The sequence below is a fragment of the Suricata suricatta genome, chromosome 1 (genome assembly GCF_006229205.1).
Source record: "Suricata suricatta isolate VVHF042 chromosome 1, meerkat_22Aug2017_6uvM2_HiC, whole genome shotgun sequence".
NCBI lineage: Eukaryota > Metazoa > Chordata > Mammalia > Carnivora > Herpestidae > Suricata > Suricata suricatta.
This window is the reverse complement of record NC_043700.1, coordinates 120,868,422-120,886,986: the sequence shown is the minus strand read 5'-3', so window position 1 is coordinate 120,886,986 and position 18,565 is coordinate 120,868,422. Positions and strand designations below refer to the sequence as shown.

Genomic DNA, 18,565 nt, shown 5'->3' with positions numbered 1-18,565 from the left:
TAGTTGTGCCATGAAAGATTACTCCTCTTTCTAGCTTGGTCGATGTCTGAAAGTATGCCTACATTTTCCTCCTTCTTCTCATCAGCATCTTTTTGGGGCAGAGGTGGATGGAATATAAGACAAGCACTTGAAGTAGTTTCCATAATTTGATTTTATCTCTGTATTACTTATTTTTTATTGAACATGTTATCCCAATGTTTAGCAGATAAGAAAAAAGGAAACATTAATTGTGTCATAGTGTCTGTGGTCAGCAAATTGGGCCTGGCTTCACTTGGTCCTCTACCAGGATCTCTCAAGTCTGCAATCAGGATATTATCTGGGCTACTGTCATCTTACGTCCCAGCGTGGGGAGGGTTTGCTTTCATATTCATTCTCATGACTATTGGAAGGCCTCAACTGCTTGCTGGCTGAAACCGAAAGATCAGTTTGTTGCCACATTAGCTTTTCTGTAGAGCAGCTCTCAAGGTGGCCTCTGGCTTTTTGAGCAAATAAAAAAGAAGAGCCCAAAAGAGAAGCCATGGCCTTCTTATCTTATCTTGAGAGTGACAGATTTCCCTACACTCTATAGTATCATTTTTTAAAATTTTTTAATGTTTTCTTTATTTTTGAGAGAGAGAGACAATGTGAGCAAGGGAGGGTCAGAGAGAGAAGGAGACGTAGAATCCAAAGACAGGCTCCAGACTCTGAGGTAGCTGTCAACACAGAGCCTGACACGGGGCTCAAACCCACCAACCGCGAGATCTTGACCTGAGCTAAAGTCTGACGCTTAACCGACTGAGACACCCAAGTGCCCCTATGGTATTCTATTGAATAGGTTCAGTGTGTTCTCAAGGGTAGAGGATAACGTAAGACCAGGAGTACTAGAAGATGACATAGAAGATGACGAGAATTGGGGAGCACTTATGGGTTACCTACCACAAATTCCTCTCCACCAAGAAGTTTTTAAAAAGTATATGTATTTGTTTTGAGGGAGGGAGAGAGAATGAGAGAGAGAGACAGTTGGGGAGGAGAACAGAGAGAGAGAGGGAGAGAGAGAATCCCAAGCAAGCTCCTTGCTGTCAGCACAGAGCCCCATGTGGGGCTTAATCTCATAAAGCATTGGATCATGACCTGATCCAAAATCAAGAGTCAAATCCTTAACCAACTGGGTGCCACTCAGGCACCCCTGCATCAAGAAGTTTTTAAAAGTTGATTCTTTGCCTGAGCACTTTTGTGGACTTTTGAGAGATTCTTGTCACTGGACATCTATCATTTGTGGTTACCCTGCCTAAGCAATGAATCTATTACAGGTGGTCATTTGGATTCTTCCCTTAGCCTCTCAGCCAAAATGTCCTTAGGAATCTTCCTAGAATCTGAAACAGCTTCTCTTCTTCTAGATATAGATAGATTATATAGATATAGATAGATGATATAGATATAGATTTGATATCGATATAGACATAGATATAGATAGCTATAGATATATCAGTACACCAAAAAATACTTCTATATCCCTAATTTATTTAAATGTTAGAAGTGCAGATTGACTCCAGCACAGCAACTTCCTACCATATGTGTTATTAAGATGCACATGTACATAAGATACCATGTAATTTAGTGTTGGTCTCCTACTGTCCTGTCTCCACTTGGGCACTCTCTTATGTCACTTGGTGAAACAATCCCTTATTCAGAACAGAACAAAACAAGACAAAACAGCATGTTTTAGTGTAGAAACAAATGCCCTGGAAAATTCAGTTACATACATATAGTAATAGAAATCAAAATCTTTTAAATATAATCGCTGTCTCCAAGAAAACAATATTTTTAAAAAATTATTGTACTAATAGTCATAATGAGATAAGTAAATTAGACAATAAAGCCATTAAATTTTCCAAAATATATAGTACACATAGTTTTTAAATGCCCTTAGCAATCACCAAAATCAAGTATAATTTACTTTCTCTTATTTACTACTAGCAATAGGTCTTTTATAATTCTCTGTAGTCCTACACTAATGGAGAGATTTCTACATTCCATTAGGCTCTGGTTATTGTGTAGTGGTGTTGGAATTTAACATGTTCACGTATGGGCTCGAACTTTCGCTAAATAATAGTGGAAAACCATAAAGAACATAGCTCTTATTCTGTATAAGGAAAAATAATTTCTCCTTTATCTAAACACTTGATAATATGGGATAAAATTTACTGATTTAACTAACTAAAGAAAGTAATGACTAAAGAATTCACAGTAGGAAAGGTACAAAGCACTATGTGTATGGATTGTTGGCCCAGAGCTGTGTAACTCTTCTAGTTAGTTCACAACTCTTGGGCATTTCTGTTTCCAGCACTGTCGATAAAGAGAATATAGATACTCAAACCATGTTTTTATTTTAGTCCGGAGATCAGCACTTATTTGGGCATCTACAAAACACCAAATTTCTCTGTAACCGTACTTTCTTATTTATATGGGGAGGACGGGATCAAATTTGATGAACTTTCAAATCCCTCCTCCCTTTAGAATTCCATAATTATATTAAAGTCATTTTGGGGGGGAAAGGGGAATAACAAAAGAAGTGCATTTGTGAACCCTTTCCATAAAGTTTGGTAAGATTCTAACAGAGCAACATCTTTCCTATTTTTCTCCTCCGTACCATATGCCGTAAAGAGGACACACATTATTAGAAGGAGCAGTTACACCAAAATGCATCAGAATGGACACAGTTTTAATTCTATCCTGGTTCACTGTGGTAACTTAAGCTTTTTTGTATTTTTCCACTTGATTGAGCCAACTTGTGTATTTTAACAACAAAAATTCAGAACAGTGTTATTCCAAAAACGAGTACTTTTGAAACATAAAATTGTTATGATTAATTCAATAGTTATTAGAGAAAGTGTCATTGTATCTGTAATAAAGTTGTAAGTGAATTTTGAGGTTGGAATAGTATCTATATATGCAGTATTTTTAAATTTTTACATTACATTTTTCTGGTTAAGTATAGTAAGGTTTCTGGCAGAGGTGAGAAACATTGTAAGAGATGATATGAAAAGAACAAAAATTGGGCTTCAACACAATTGAACTAAAAGTTTGAAATAATAGATGATTTTCAGTTTTGAATGAATGAAATATTATCTTGAGGAATTTGGGGTGGTTTAAATTAGTAACCTGATTTTGTATGTCAGTATACCAAGAATGTGTTATCTAGTGAGAGACTCAGGCTAACTAAACCCTGAGAGACTGATGTATGAATCAAAGTGTAAAAGTGCTATTTTGGGTAACCTGTTAGGCACTACTAAGGTATTTTCTCATGATTCCCTCCTAACCACACTATTCAGAATGGCAAACCTCTTACCCTTTTTACTGACATATTTCTTCTTTTCGCATGTGAATACCATTAATTATTTTAGTGTCAAATATCTCTTCTTTAGAACCCTTTTAGCTCTAGAAATTGACATTGGAGATTTAGAATTTAAACCATTGGTTTCTATTTTAACCATATTTTTCATGAAAACTATTATTGTTTTAAAAAACTCATTGAAAGATTATATTTTTGCATACTCAATAACAAAAATCCAGGGTGATTTTTTATTATTAAATGCTGTAATGTGTTAAGAATTCTGCTCAGCACAGTCTTAGCTGCTACATAGAATTGGGGCAAGGAGTGTCTTCATTGACAGAAATTTTATATTTTATTTATAATTTCAAAATCTTCATTTGTCTAACTCTACCACACGTATCTAAGATTGTTTTCATAATTAAAATATAACTAAGCTTAAGGGTACAAAAAAGTAGACATGGGAATGTTATATGGGAAAGATTGCAGTGTTAAAATTTTGCTTACCAAATCTAATCCTTACAATATCAGATTGAAATCTACAAAAAAAGGGACTTTCTAGAAATTCCCTAAGGAAAAGACATGCAATAAGTGAAGAAAACTTAATACACTTAATAGAATATAAGAACATATATTCATGAGAATATAAGAATATAAATAAGATATTGAGGTGCCTGCCTGGGCACCTGTCAGTTAAGAGTCTGACTTTGGCTCAGGTCATGATGTCAGCATTCCAGAGTTGGAGCCCCACATGGGCTCTGTGCTGACAGCTCAGAGCCTGGAGTCTGTTTCAGATTCTATGTCTCCCTCTGTGTCTACCCTTCCCCCACTTGTGCTCTCTCTCTCTCTCTCAAAAATAAATAATCATTTTAAAAGGTTTTAAAAAACAATAATAAATATATAAATTATAATTAAAAGGAAACTATGTCTTCAGAGATGAAAGCCTTATAGAGAATTATTTGTGTTTATAACTTATTTTTATCTGAACATTTTTCATACTTTGTTGTTTTTTTGGACATATAAAATGACTTTACAAACTTTTATCATATGTAGAAATATATGTCATCAACTTGTTGGGGAAAACATGATGCCCATTTAAGTTCTTTGCAAAGGCTCATATAATTTTTTCATGAGGAGAAAGTACATGTATATTAGGATAAATCACATTCCTAGTGATTATTTTCACCCATTAAAGCCTTTTGTGAACAAATCATTGATTTTTTTTTCTAATGAAAGATTCATGGCATAATTTCAATTTACATTTATCCTTAACTATACTAATAGTTAAGCCAAGTAGCCACTCCTGGAGAAAGAACAAGGAGGCCATTTTTATTAACTGTTGCAGTGCAGTGACAAGATGATGAGGGCCTATGCCTATGGATGCTAATTAGAAAGGACCAAAATTTTTAAAATATTAAAGAAAGGAAAGGACACACTTTAGATGAGTGAGAAAAGAAACAAAGCTTCTAAAATGTTTGACCACAAAATAATAAGAAATATTATTCCAGCTGAAAATTTCTTTCTCTTTGCTGGATAAGATGTAATAGAATCCAGTAAAGACTAAGTTTCTTTTACATGAATTAGGTGTCATTTTGTTGACATTCAGGATAATTCAAATATGAAACTGCAGTTTTTAGAGTCCAGAGTTAAGTGATTTTAAAAATTCAGTATTCACTTATTGAACCTCTAACATGCGGTAGATATGGTTAACATACACATTAAAAGAGACAGCTCTTAACAAACTAATAGTTCATAAGGGAAAAATACAGACACACAGAAGTGAAGTACATTCTACAAAAGCATTACACAAGAGCTGAAAATGTAGCAAAGAGGGAATCCTGTGTAGCTCAGTCGGTTGAGCATGTGACTCTTGGTTTTGGCTCAGGTCATGACCCCCAGGTCGTGGAATTGAGCCCTCTGTCAGGCTCTGCATGGAGCGTGGAATCTGCTTAAGATTCCGTGTCTCTTTTTCTCTGCTCCCCGCCTATCCTTTAGTCCCTCACCCCAGCTCATGCTCACTCTCTCTTTCTCTAACATTGAAAAAAACAGTAGCAAAGAGTTAGGGACACCTAAGTCATCCCAAGAGAGTATGAGACGACCTAGTAGACTATTGCTTGAGCCCGCTCTAAAAACAAACTCTGAATTTACCACTAACAGAAGAGCATTCATTTGAGGCATGGTAGCAACAGTTTATGGAACTCATAACAGGCACACTTAAAAGAGCATGGTGTATTTTCTGGAAGTTGAAATTTGAAATGAGGAATGAAAGGAAAAAAAAGAAAAATGATCAGAGAAATGTAATTGGAATCTGCTCATTACTGAGTGTGGGAGTGATATGCTGTTAAGTAATACACACTTTATTAAACAGGTGATAAAAGTGATAGCATTGGAGGAGCGCTCTCCTTAATTCCCAGAGCTGTTTAGAATAACTACAGAAAACCAGTAGGTATTTCCTCTTTTTATTTTTTAAAATATTTTATTAATAGTTTATTACCAAGTTGGTTTCCATATAACACCCAGTGCTCTTCCTCACAAGTGCCCCCCTCCATGACCATCACTCCCTCTCTCGGGGGCAAAAAAAAAAAAAGCGACACAGCCCTCAGTTTGTGCTCAGCATTCAAAAGTCTCTCATGATTTGCCTCACTCCCTCTCCCCAACTCTTTCACCCCCTTTCCCATTCCCATGGTCTCCTATTAGGTTTCTCCTGTTAGACCTATGAGTGACAACATATGGTGTCTGTCCTTCTCTGCCTGGCTTACTTCACTTAGCATGACTCCCTCTAGGCATTTCCTCTTTTTAAACCTCAGTCCATAGAACTTGTCTCCAAAAATGAGTCTTCTCTTTTTGACATAGAACAGTTTTTGTTGAATTCAGATAAAGTGTCTAAACTCAACCTCTTTGGTTTATCTATTTCTCAGGATTATACAATTTTCAAGACCAAAAACTTAGAAATAATGTTGGTATATCTTTGGATAGTATCAAGCTTTTATATTGTATTTTACTTGTATGTTACATTTAAAGGTAGATGAGATAGAATCATTTTAGTTAAGAACTTATCATTTTCCTCAATAAAAACACTTAGCTAAAGGTCACTATTTTGGTTTGGAAAAGACCTTTCAGAGCTTCTTGCCACTAAAGGAAAGAAGACATATTTTGAAAAGTATGTAGAATAGGCATCATAGGGCATAGATGTTCAAATTGACCTATGGTGAATCTAAAGTGCCATTTGGTTTTCTGTCATCTACACTAGTGTTGAAAAATCTAAGAGAAAATTGGAGGTTTTGTTGTTGTTGCTGTTACTTAAGCATTTTTTATCATTCTGGTTAATTAACTCATTGCTTTTTGTATATACTCCACTTTTTGAGAGTAATGTGGTCATATTTTACAAGGCGCATTAGTGATCATTTAAATGTATTCAAGCCATAATCATGGAGATGATAACTCTGTGACCCAAAAGAGCTTGTGCCAACCTTGTGTGAGCTTCAGGGCATGTCTGATCACTGCAAGGTATCATTAGTGTCTTGAAAAGTTAGAATATGAAGCATGTGTCCTAAAGACTCCCATTAGTAGCTTCCTGGGCACCAATTATGTTGTGTCTTTAGGATACTTCAAAAGGAATTTTAATTAAGGAAATGCTAATAATGATGGAAAGAAAATAGGTAATAATTTAAGCAAATGTACTTTCTTTATAGTTACTGAGAGATTACATTTGTTCCTTCCAGTGTCCTGGTTTGGCTTTATTTTACAGGCCATCAAGGTAGTACAATAGTGGTATTGTCAGTGATGTTGTCTAGTGATATCTGTGATGCTGCTGCTCATAAAGCAATATGCACAAGCTAAAAATATCTGAGGGATTGTAGACTTTGTGTTTAATTCCTATGCATGGTTTTAGATATCTGCTAAAACCCTAAAGCCCCCACACAGCCCCACAGAAATACGTGAAACTAAGAAGCTGCCTATGATGCTTCAGATATGTATCTAGTGGTCCTTTGTCTATGTGCCCTCGTTAACTTTTCTTCATGCTTTTTGCTCCTAGTGCCTGTAGCTTTAGTGCCCTGTTACATGGTACCAGTCTTGCTTCTCACAAGTTCCTGGCTTGACTCCTCCATTACATCCCAGTGGTTCAAAACCTCTATTTATTAACTTTGCTTTGCTCTTAGAACCTTCTTCTGTGCACTCTGCCTTATCCTGGGTTTTCTTTATTTCTCACTCCAACCTTACAGGTAAGGAGACATTTCTATAAATGGTTTCTGCCTACCAATTTCTAATCTGAAATGTTAACCTCTTATACTTTGGTTTTCAACTTTCTATATATATGGAGAGATAGAGATGAGAGAGAGAGGGAGAGAGAGAGAGAGAGAGAGAGGAGAGAGAGAGAGAGAGAGAGAAAGAGAAAGAGAAAGAGAGAAAGAGAGAGAGAGAGAGAGAGAGAGAGAGAGAGAGAGAGAGAGAGGGAGAGAGAGAAGACATTCTGAAGAAATATACACCACTAAAATGAACTCCAGGCCATAAGTAGTTATTTCCTAAACCAAATAGTTCTGGGCACTGCATAATGTCTCAATGTCTTAAAGTGTAGTATGACACCAGTAAAATAATTGTTTGAGTAAAGCAGGCATAATGCCCCAATGTCCTAGGAAACATATGTTTTAATTGATTAAAAATGACAATCAAAGATACAAACATATGTAGAATGCTTGCAAGTCTCATAGAATGTAGGATAGGTAATAGAAAAGTCTGCATGTTCTGCATACTGCATGTTCAGTATGTATTTGAATCTACGTAGTAAACACCCATTGTCATGAACTTTATATAAGCAAATCACATTTTCCTATAACTGTCAAGTGCTCTTCTAATATTTGAAGTTTCATACATGTTTCTCTCTTTCTTTCCCTCATGATATTACATCTTTTGTACATTTAAGCCATGACCAATGATGACCAATAACAATTTCTGCCAGTCATTCTTTAGGTATCTAGCTTTTGTAATAAAAATGCCAGGATTCCCAACAGAATTTCTTTTAAAGTTCACATTTTCCTTTTACCTAAAGGGCAACGTAGAGGGAGAGAAGCATTGAAAGATTCTATATTAAAAAATGAATGCTGAAGGAATTTCAACATATGAGACTTTCACAATCATCTTAGCCACCTTCATTTATGTATTAAAGGGTTTAGAAAGTTTACAGCAACAGATTTAAATATTTACAAAAACAATTTTATAAAATTTGTTCATGATCTCTTTTTGTATCTGAAAGAGTATTCTGAAATATTGCCCTATGCTAATATTTTAATCAGAGTAGCATTCAATAAGAACAATCTACTTATTTTCTTCATTCTTCCTATGAGGAACCACCTCCTCATCTCCCAGGACCATCTCCCACTGACAAGTAGTATCTCTGAATCAGATATATTTCAAATATACAATGCACACTAACTTAGGTTATTTAGCTTTGTCTGTATGTTTGCTTATGTCTTGTAATGGAATCTTTTAAAAACTTTTTGGGGTGCCTGGGTGGCTCAACTGATTAAGTGTCTGGCTCTTTATTTTGGCTCAGGTCAGGATCTCACATACCTCGATTCAGGCCCCGTGTTTGGCTTCATGCTTCCCATGCTGAGCCTGCTTAAGACTTTCTCTCTCGCTCTGCCCCCACTTCCCACTCACGCATGTGAACTCTCTCTCAAAAACAAAATTACCCTGGTTCTATACTGATCTAAGTAAATAATTAAATAAATTAATAAATTGGAAATGAGAAAAATTCCCCAAGCAGAAGAATACCAAATAATTGTTGGAGCTACTCTACCTTCATGCAGAAGAAACATGACCCGCACCCCTTCTGTGGGCTGTATATGGTGCCTTCCTTACAAAGTCCAAAGTGTGTAAAGGAGAGGAAAAGCCTAACTTTACAATAGAGAAACTTGACCAAACACATTCTCAGTCAGGTGATCAAGGCCAGCATCCACGTCATAAACACGGTAATAGTATGTACACTTGATATGATGATATAATGTTGTAGAAATGGCACTGCACCTCTGTTGTCTTCCTACAACTAATTACCTCAGTCTTCTCATGCGAAGAACACTAGATAAATTCTAGGAGTGAGATATCCTACAAAATAACTGACCAGTGTCCCTCACAACTGTGAAGGTTATAAAAACTAATGAATGTCTGGGCAATTGCCATACCGAAGAGGAACCTAAAGACATATGACGGTTAAATATAATGTGGTATTTGGGCTGTACATCTATTTCAGTGTGCTCTTACACAGAACAAAGGCATTGCTGGCAGTAATTCACTAGATCTGCCCCCCCCCATTAGTTTATTATACTTATCATGGAGTTTTGGTAATCTTGGTACAGAAAAAGGACATTAAGCAAAAGCTAAGGAAATCTAAATAAACTATGGGCTTTATTTTATAATAATGGACCAATATTGTTCATTAATTTTATTAGAAATGTGTCATACTAATGTAAGATGTTAAGAATAGGTGAGTGTCAGATATATGGGAGGTCTCCCACCCTCTTCAAGTTCCAGGTCAAAGGCTTTTTTTAAAGAAGTCTTTTAAAAAAACAAGGGATATTTAATTTATTATGTAGCATATTTGGACTACAGTGCTTTTGTACATCTATTTTAGTGTGCTCTTACACAGAACAAAGGCATTGCTGGCAGTAATTCACTAGATCTGCCCCCCCATTAGTTTATTATACTTATCATGGAGTTTTGGTAATAAATTTGAACAATACAAAACAATATTTAACACTAGTTTACTGTCATTAGAGGAAGCAAGAAAATTCACTTTTGATCAAATGGCCAAACCCTCGTGTGGATCAGCTAGAAGACAACGGAGCCATCGTTCCCAGTGCTCTGAGGCCAGACGCACCTGATGGATGACATTGGCCATTCCAATTTCTCCCCAGGTGCCCAGGATGTACCTAAAACTAAAACCAAAACAAACACATCAATAAACCTCATCTGTCTTAAATAGAAAATAATACTCTAAGACCAAGACTTTTCCAATCCAACTCAGAGATACAGTTCTAGAAGTTGAGGCCCTAGGGAAAGAAATGGAGTAAAAAATTTTAAATTGGAAATCAAAGTGTCCAAACCTGCTGATGATCCTAGGCTAATAGGTTAAACAATGTGGGTTTTCAGTAAAGGGTCTTTATCTGCTCCATTCAGGATGATGGTGCCCCAATCATTTCCAGTAGGTCACGTGTGTGCCCCTCTTGACTATCTAGAAGCCCATGTCAGAATTCACTATCTTCCAGTCTCTAGTATTCCAAATTTTGGCTCATACCAAAAAACACTTATCATCATTTTGCAAGTAAGAGAGAAATGTCTAACCTCCTTGTATCCAGCACTTTCCTGTTTTATAGCATCCCTATGTCTCCTAAGTTTCTGTAGTTTTCCCTCTGCTTTTCTGTCGAGTCTATCATTCTGCCTAGAGCAAATTTCTCAGGTGTCTGGTCCTTTCTCTGTGAGATTTACTGAACTGATTCTGATTTGTGGCAAGCCATTGGCTTCTGGAAATCAAAATTGTTTGACATAATGCTTAAAAATAAAAGGTGATTATTTCAAAAATCCCTTCCTCCTCCCCCCCCTCCAAAAAGTCTGCTTGAAAATCTGCAGAAAAATATTTTTTTTGGCCATTTATTATAAACCTTTCCAGCTGAGAGGGACCACAGGAAAAATGAGTTAAAACTTACAACTAGATAGGCAAGAGGAGAGAAAGCAAATCCCTAATTTTAACTTGAAGGAGACTGAGACTACATTTTTTCTTTTTTTGGTGGGGAAGAAACAGTGTCATAGGCCTAAGGTCTAGGCAGCCTTGACATTTTCTTTTCTGGAGCACAGTTTTATTTGAGTTCTGTTAAGAAACAAAGAAAGTTTTGGTTGACTACAACCTCATATGATGGGTAAAACCCAAACTAATCAAGAGAGGGGTTTGGGTTTATTAAAAGGCCTTGAGCTTTACTGCCAGCTTCAGAGCAAGATGTAGCTTTCTAAAGCAGAACACATCTGGGTGCAGATCATACTAAGCCTGGGACAATTTAAACAGAGCCCGCATCTCTGATAGTAGCAGTTCGTTAAAACACTAAATATTGGACATTAAGGGCTCTACATAGTACTTATGGAATGATATTTTTAATTCTGCATTTAGTATAATATATAAACTCATTGTTTTAAATAAGCTGTATTTTTCTTAAAGTGGAAAACTTAAAAGTATAGAGAATTACAGAATAATACATGAATGGTGTAGTTTTGGCACCAAACAGCATTTAGTTGTATAACAAATAAAAATATCAAAGTCTAAGAAAATTTATTAAATATACTTTTCATGATGTACACATGCAGGTTCAGTTCTGCCCAAAATAACAAAAGATCAAAATTTTTTATATATTTTATTTTAACTCCCTATTTTCCTTGCTTTTTATTAATTGCAATTTAAAATGTGATTTTAGTAATTTGTACTTATTGGTATTAACTTAATAAATAAGAATCTGAAATTATTTTCTAAAAAATGTTAACACATTACTTTGACCTTTAGTGCAAAAAGTTTATCTGCAGGCAAAGGTCCCCAGAAGAAGAAAAAAATAATTAAATATTTATCTATTACTTTTCCGTAAAATATAAAGTATTTATCTTCTTAGAATTCTATTTTTAAGGGACCCTAGAGATTTAAAGATATTTATATTGTGCATGTATATATATATATATATGTATGTATATATACACACTCACATATATATATGATTTTTAAGTAGAATAATAAAAATATTTTCTTCCAAAATTTCTTTGCTCACTAATATAAAGAGAGATATGATTTGTTTAATTATTTTACATTTTCTTAACTAACAGGATACATAGATTCCCAAAGGTAATGTGCCAAAACTGTATGGCCTTAACTGGTAAAGTTTCAGGTTTCTACATAGTTTGTGTTCTCTATTTATGCTCTGATGATCACTAGTAATTATTGTACTTTTTCTTTTTATATTACTGTTGGTAGAATAAATTCCTGTGAACATAAAAAGGACAAGTGACATGTAATATCAAAGAGCATCCTTCTTGAAAATACATTACATGATTTCAACAAACTACTGTATTAAATATGTTTGTTGGTTTGTTTGTTTGTTTGTTTTTTATCTAATACTGGTCCTAGAAGGGAAATATGTCTTTATTATTTTTTTTAAGCAGAGAGGCCATTACTAGAAAACAAAAATTGCCTATATGGTCTTTGTAGCTAATAGTGCACAGCTTTGCAAATTGCAAAAGTTCAAGATGGTAGTGGCATCTTCATTTAATATTGTTGCAATAGCCAGTCAACCATTAAATAAAAGTTTCTGAAATCCTGGTATCTCCTCTTATTCTTTTATTTTTAATTAAAGCTGCAGCAAATCATTGATTGAAATGTCTTTTATCCTCTTATTGTTTTTTTTTAAATTTACCTCAGTCTTTTATACTCTTCCTTAATCATGAATGCAAATAAAATTCAAAGTGTAATCAGCAGCTGCTGAAAGAGAGCACTGAGCAAACTGGGTTGCCATGGGAACCGTGAAGTCAGTCCTTGACCAGACAAAGAATAATACCTGGTGTGTGTGTATGGTATGTGTTAGTGCAGATGCTTAAAAACAATTTATAAAGAACAACTGAAGATATGTCAAGGTTTTTCCCCAAACTAAATTGTTCATTTTTAGATATTTAGGTTAAAGGTGCATAGGTAAATACAACTATTGCATTAAGTTAGTAAGAGGTTGTTTCTCCTTTAAAACTAGATAGTTCTATCCTGAGTGAAGCTACAGGTATTAAAATGGCACTCTGAGATCAGAACAAGCACAGTAAGTATCAAAAGCTTTCCTTTGCAAACAAATATACAATTAATGCAATTATCTGGGCTGTTATTGCTGTCATTATCTTTGCCTTCACTTCTTCAAAAGGCGTTGCAGCATTTTAATTTTATTTTCTCTTGGGAAAAAATTACTTCCTACTCTGAGCTTCTGGGGGAAAGTATTGTTAAGCTTTTAAAATGTTGAATATAAAGGTCACACCACTGAGGGATTTTCAGCTGTGAGTAAACACATTCAGAGGAAGGAGTGCTCCACATTACTCTTCTGCAACAAATGTAGTTTTAAACTGACAGCTGCGATGTTCGAGGATCTTAATTTGGCATGAGAAATGGCTGTTGCTGGCAATAATATCATTAGAATCCAAGTGTTAGAAGGATTTTATTAAAACTTATTAATAAGTCTGTGTGAAAATAAAGAACAGTTGAATTATGTGGCTTTAGGTTTTATTCTACATTAATAAAAAAATGAAAGCAGTTTTCTCTGCTGGTGGAGAATCTGAATTTAAGTATGGGGCATGTGGGCACATCATATACCACTTGCCAAAGGCATTGGGAAAATGTTTCATCTTCCCTCCCTGTTCCCTTTGCCAAGAGGCAAAACTGCTCCCATTCTTTTTGTACATATCACCTGCCACCTGGAAGGTGACTCTTTTTTTATCAGGTGCTCCCTTTAGTGACCCATGCAAGATAGGTCAGTGTGATTCTCTAAGCTTTACAGCTGAGAAAACATAAACATAGAAGGTTCAGTGACTTGTCTAAGATGGGTGAACAAGTTATTGACAGGGAAGAAATTAGAATTTACTTCTGAATGGAGTGACTTTCAAAGAAGGTTTTACTGTTTTCATGACTTTATAAATTTGGAATTAAGTGTGGGGGTTGGCCAGAAATTTACTGATTGATGTTAGTAGAATATAGAAATAATATTCCAGTCTGGATGAAACCTAAAATATTTCATCAAAACTATACATTTTGCCTCAACTAACAAAGGAAGAGAATGTGATTAGCAGTTTGTTTCCTCTTTTTTTTAAGATTTCTTTTACTTATCTGTTCAGTTTTCCCTAACATGTCATTTTGCAGTGTACTTTGCTGTTGCATCAGTCATTTTCTCAAGCAAATCATCATAATTCATTTTGTTCTAATTGGTTCAGTTTGCTCTAGTTGGTGCAGTATTAATGAAGGCAAAGAACTATTTTTCTTTAGCCTAGACGGGAATTTATTTAATCACTTTTAAACAGTTTATGCTTATACCTGATGTTTTACTATTTATAGGGTAGTTTTATTTCTTTGGAATTGAATCATTATGTTAAAATACAGTAAAACCTTGGTTTGGGGGTGTAATTCGTTCCAGAAACTCTTGTATATCAAAGAGAATTTAAAAACCCATTGGCTCAGTTGTGATCACGTGACATTTGGCATCATGTACTACTCATATTGCAAGACCTCGCTTGTTCATTCAGTTAAAATTAGAAATGTTTGCTCGCCTTGCAGAACACTCTCAGAACAAGTTATTTCCAATCCAAGGTTTTACTTTACTTGTCTCTTGTCTTTTCTTAATGATAACTATTCAAACAGATATAAGGGAATACTTCACTGTGGTTTTTATTTGCATTTCCCTGATGATTAGTGATGTCAAACACCTTTTCATCTACAGGTTGCCCATTTGTATGTTTTCATATATTCTGTTCATTTTTTTATCAGATTAGTGCACCACTGCACTAAGCCCTGGGGAGTTATTCACAGCAAATCCTTGCAAGCCAGCTAGAACTATTTCTTTTGTTTGCTACATTCTTTGAGCCTCCTGTTCTTAAATTCCTTTGGCTCTCAAAGCTAAGTGTTTTGAGGACCTGTCTCTGCAATGGAATGCTTAAAAGCTGGGGTTCTATATCTTGGATCCAAACCTTCTCCTTCTCAGGGAAAAGCTGGGAATTGTATGTTTTCTCCATTCTGTGTTACAGTGCCAGGGGTGGGGTTTTTGATGAGAGTGTGTCTGGGCTTTCCCTACCTATTTCAATTCCCTACCTATTTCTCACTCTCTGGGTCTAGAAGAATTGCTCAGCACGTTTCTGGATTTCTTTCAAGGGCAATTGCTTCAATGTGTAGCTCTAGGTTTGGTGCGTCAATGGGAGAAGTGAGTTCAGGAGCCTCCTGGGTCATCATCTAAGAACAGAGGGTCTACTCTTTTATTATTACCTTATATTGCGATAGTATTTCTTACTAATGGTGCATTTTTAACCATGTTTCTATCTTATGGTTTGATACATTCATGGATTTTGATATATATTTCAATCCTTTATATACATTTAAGATGCAGTTTTATTCTGTTTTGTTTTTCTTTATGACTATTTCAGCAAAGTGGAATAAGGATTTTAACCATAGCCAGAAGCATTACCTGGGATTATAATTCCTTTGTAGCAAGAGGCTCTACCCTCCCACACGGTCCAGCAGTAGTGTAATTGTTAGTGTTGACAAAACAGCGCTGGAGTTTTCCACGCTATGATTTTCTAGGCATAGGTCCTTCTAAGCTTATCCACAGAAGAGTATGAAAAACAGAAAAACTGATAATAAATTTTATGTTACCCAATTTAAAACAGTACTTTTTCACTTTTTCCCCAAAAAGAAGATATTATACATTAGACATAAGACAAATGACATAATTTTCTTAAAATTAATTTATTTTTAGTGTATATTTGTCCCAGGGAGTTAACAGAAGACAAATGTCATATGTGTTCACTGAAATGTTTTGCTTGTGTCTAACTACAGGCTGTCCTTGTAACTCATAAACGCATTTTAGGTGGGATCATGAAAGAGCCCTCTTCAGACTCCCCTCATATGCAACAGTCACCTTTTGAATTCACACTCTTAATTTACAACATGCTGATTTTAAAAATTTTTATTTGCTCCTGTAATGACACCATCATTTCCTGAACTCCTTAAGGTCCCGCATAGGTTTATATGTGTTACAGTGACATCTTTATCTCTCAGAGCAGTTTGGAAATCTGCAGGGGTATAGAATTGCTACAGATGGACCATTATGCAAACCTGAGTATATCAAACCTCCTCAAACTTTGAAAAGGGAACGTATTCTGGAAGTAAAAGAGACATATGTTCCAGCCATAGATATTGGTTTATGGAGGTCAGATATGCACACTGATTGCTTTCTATTAGCAGCTTATAGCTTTAAGAGATCTGAAAAAACAGGGCTGATTATGTACTTGATTTTAAACCTCTTTGCTTTCAAAGAAAATGGCACACATGATAGAATTAGCCAATATTCTATTGAAATATAGACATAAAAATGAAGGAAAATGAATTATTATGATGCTGAATGGACTGAAACAAAACAAAGCAAGAAGCATCAAATGAAAGTATAGCATATCTGAAGACTTCACTAAACCTGAATCAAGATCTTTTGAAAGGAATAAACTGAACTTTCTAAATAAACAATGAGAAAAGCAACCTAGATTCCACCACTCTAGATTTCTAAATACCCTGTCCAATTACTACTATGTATTCTTAATATGTTATTCATTGGAAAGGGTCTATTCATTTTCTGAAGTTCTAGTCCATAAGTTAGAACTTCATTAGAATAAACGGAATTGGAAACTGAAACGAACCTATATAACTTATGACTACTATGCAATTTATGATGGAGTATGAAGACCCAAGTATGTAAATAGGTCAAAATTAATCTGAGTTAGGAAAAAAAATGGCAGGGAGGAAAGATGATTGGGTTTCATTATTTCATACTACTGGTTTTCAAGCTGTAGTTCTACTTCCAAGCTCATTAGAGCAGGCCAATAATTAAACACTTTTTAAGTTATTATCATCCACATCCATTTTAACAAACATTGCACAGCAAGCTAAGAACACAGAATGGGTGTCAAAGGAGAATGGAGAGAAGAAATTTTCAATCTTACAAAAACTATATTTGTATATGATGAGTACATTTTTGTCATTGACCTCTAATTATTAGGTAAATTTACTTTTCTAGAGTCACATAGGTATATAGTAAAGGAAGTACATAATTTATTGCATTCAAATTTCCCATTGGTTGCTTAGCTACTGAGTCTTGCTGTGTGTGCAACAGTTGAAATTCAAGCACTTTATAGTGTAATAATTAGAATCATAATTTTTCTTTCTTTTAAATTATGTTGGATTGATCTGTCACTAGGATTGATTACTGCAATTGAAAATTTTTCTGGATTTAATATATAGGACATCATTTGATAAATCCTAAAAATATCCTTGAAAAAATTCAGTTTTATGAAATATTGGTAGCAAGAATAAGAATGTAAATAAAAACAAGAAATTTAAGGCGATACAGTTCTATATAACTCAAGAGAACCTTAGGAAGATACCAAAGGAAACTGAAAAAGTGATTGATACTGAAAAGATGTGTGTGTGTGTGTGTGTGTGTGTGTGTGTGTGAGAGAGAGAGAGAGAGAAAGAGATTTCTTAGCATATGTTTTTCAGATTTATTGCTTAATATGGGAAGGATTATTTGTGCTTGGTAGGCACATATTTTAGTGTTCCTATTTTAGTCAGTGAAGCTTTTGACAACAAGAAACAGAATACATGACCTATAGTGACATAAAATACAAGGAGATGCACTGTTTAGAGCAAAAAGTCTCAAGACACTTGATTCCAGAATTTGCTTTAATTTTCTTGTTCTTCTCACAGTCACAGTTTGGCTGCTAAAGCATCAGATCTCCTTTTCTCATATGAGCATGTTTGCATGTAGGAAGGGGAAGAAGGGTCTAGGGAAGAAAAAAGAAATAAAGCAAAACATCTCTATGCATTCTTTATTTCTTTTTTTTTTTAATTTAAAAAAACTTTTAGTGTTTTTATTTTATTTTTGAAAGAGAATAATTTTATTTTATTTTGAAAGACAGCGTGAGCAGGGGAGGGTCAGAGAGAAAGGGAGACACAGAATCCGAACACAAGCTCCAGACTCCGAGCTAGGTGTCAGTACAGAACCTGATGCGGAGCTCAAACCCATGAACTGTGAGATTATGACCTGAGCTGAAGCCAGATGATCAACTGACTGAGCCACCTAGGTGCTCTCCTTTATTTCTTTATAAGTCTCACTAACCTTCCAGAAGTCTTCCTTCAGTCTTATTGACTAGAATTGTGTCCTTGATGTTCCCTAGCTTCAAAGTCATCTGGGAAGAAGAGTATCTGGTTTGTTGTTTTTAATGGTTTTTTTTCTTCTGTTTTGTGAGTGTGTGTGTGTGTGTGTGTGTGTGTGTGTGTGTGCTGATTTTTGTTGCTTGGGGCTTTTTTTGACTCAGATGTAGAAAATGGATAAGTAAGAAAAGTAGTAGGGAAGGCACCATAATATCCAATGATCAGGATATGCCTCCCAAACTTATCTGCATTTAATATTAATTTTATATTTCACCTATGCAGAGAACTTA

At 35.1% G+C, this 18,565-nt stretch overlaps 1 protein-coding gene and 1 long non-coding RNA gene across 2 annotated transcripts in view; one reads left to right on the top strand and one right to left on the bottom strand.

The window, feature by feature from the left end:
- The window catches only part of GRID2 (glutamate ionotropic receptor delta type subunit 2), a 1,401,829-nt gene that overhangs the window by 689,141 nt on the left and 694,123 nt on the right, over positions 1–18,565 (top strand). The gene's annotated exons all lie outside the window — the stretch shown is intronic.
- LOC115295177 overlaps positions 10,055–18,565 on the bottom strand; it is a 29,443-nt gene continuing 20,932 nt past the window's right edge. The window contains exon 4 of the long non-coding RNA XR_003910373.1: positions 10,055–10,242. This is a non-coding gene — a long non-coding RNA (uncharacterized LOC115295177). The remainder of the gene's footprint in view (positions 10,243–18,565) is intronic.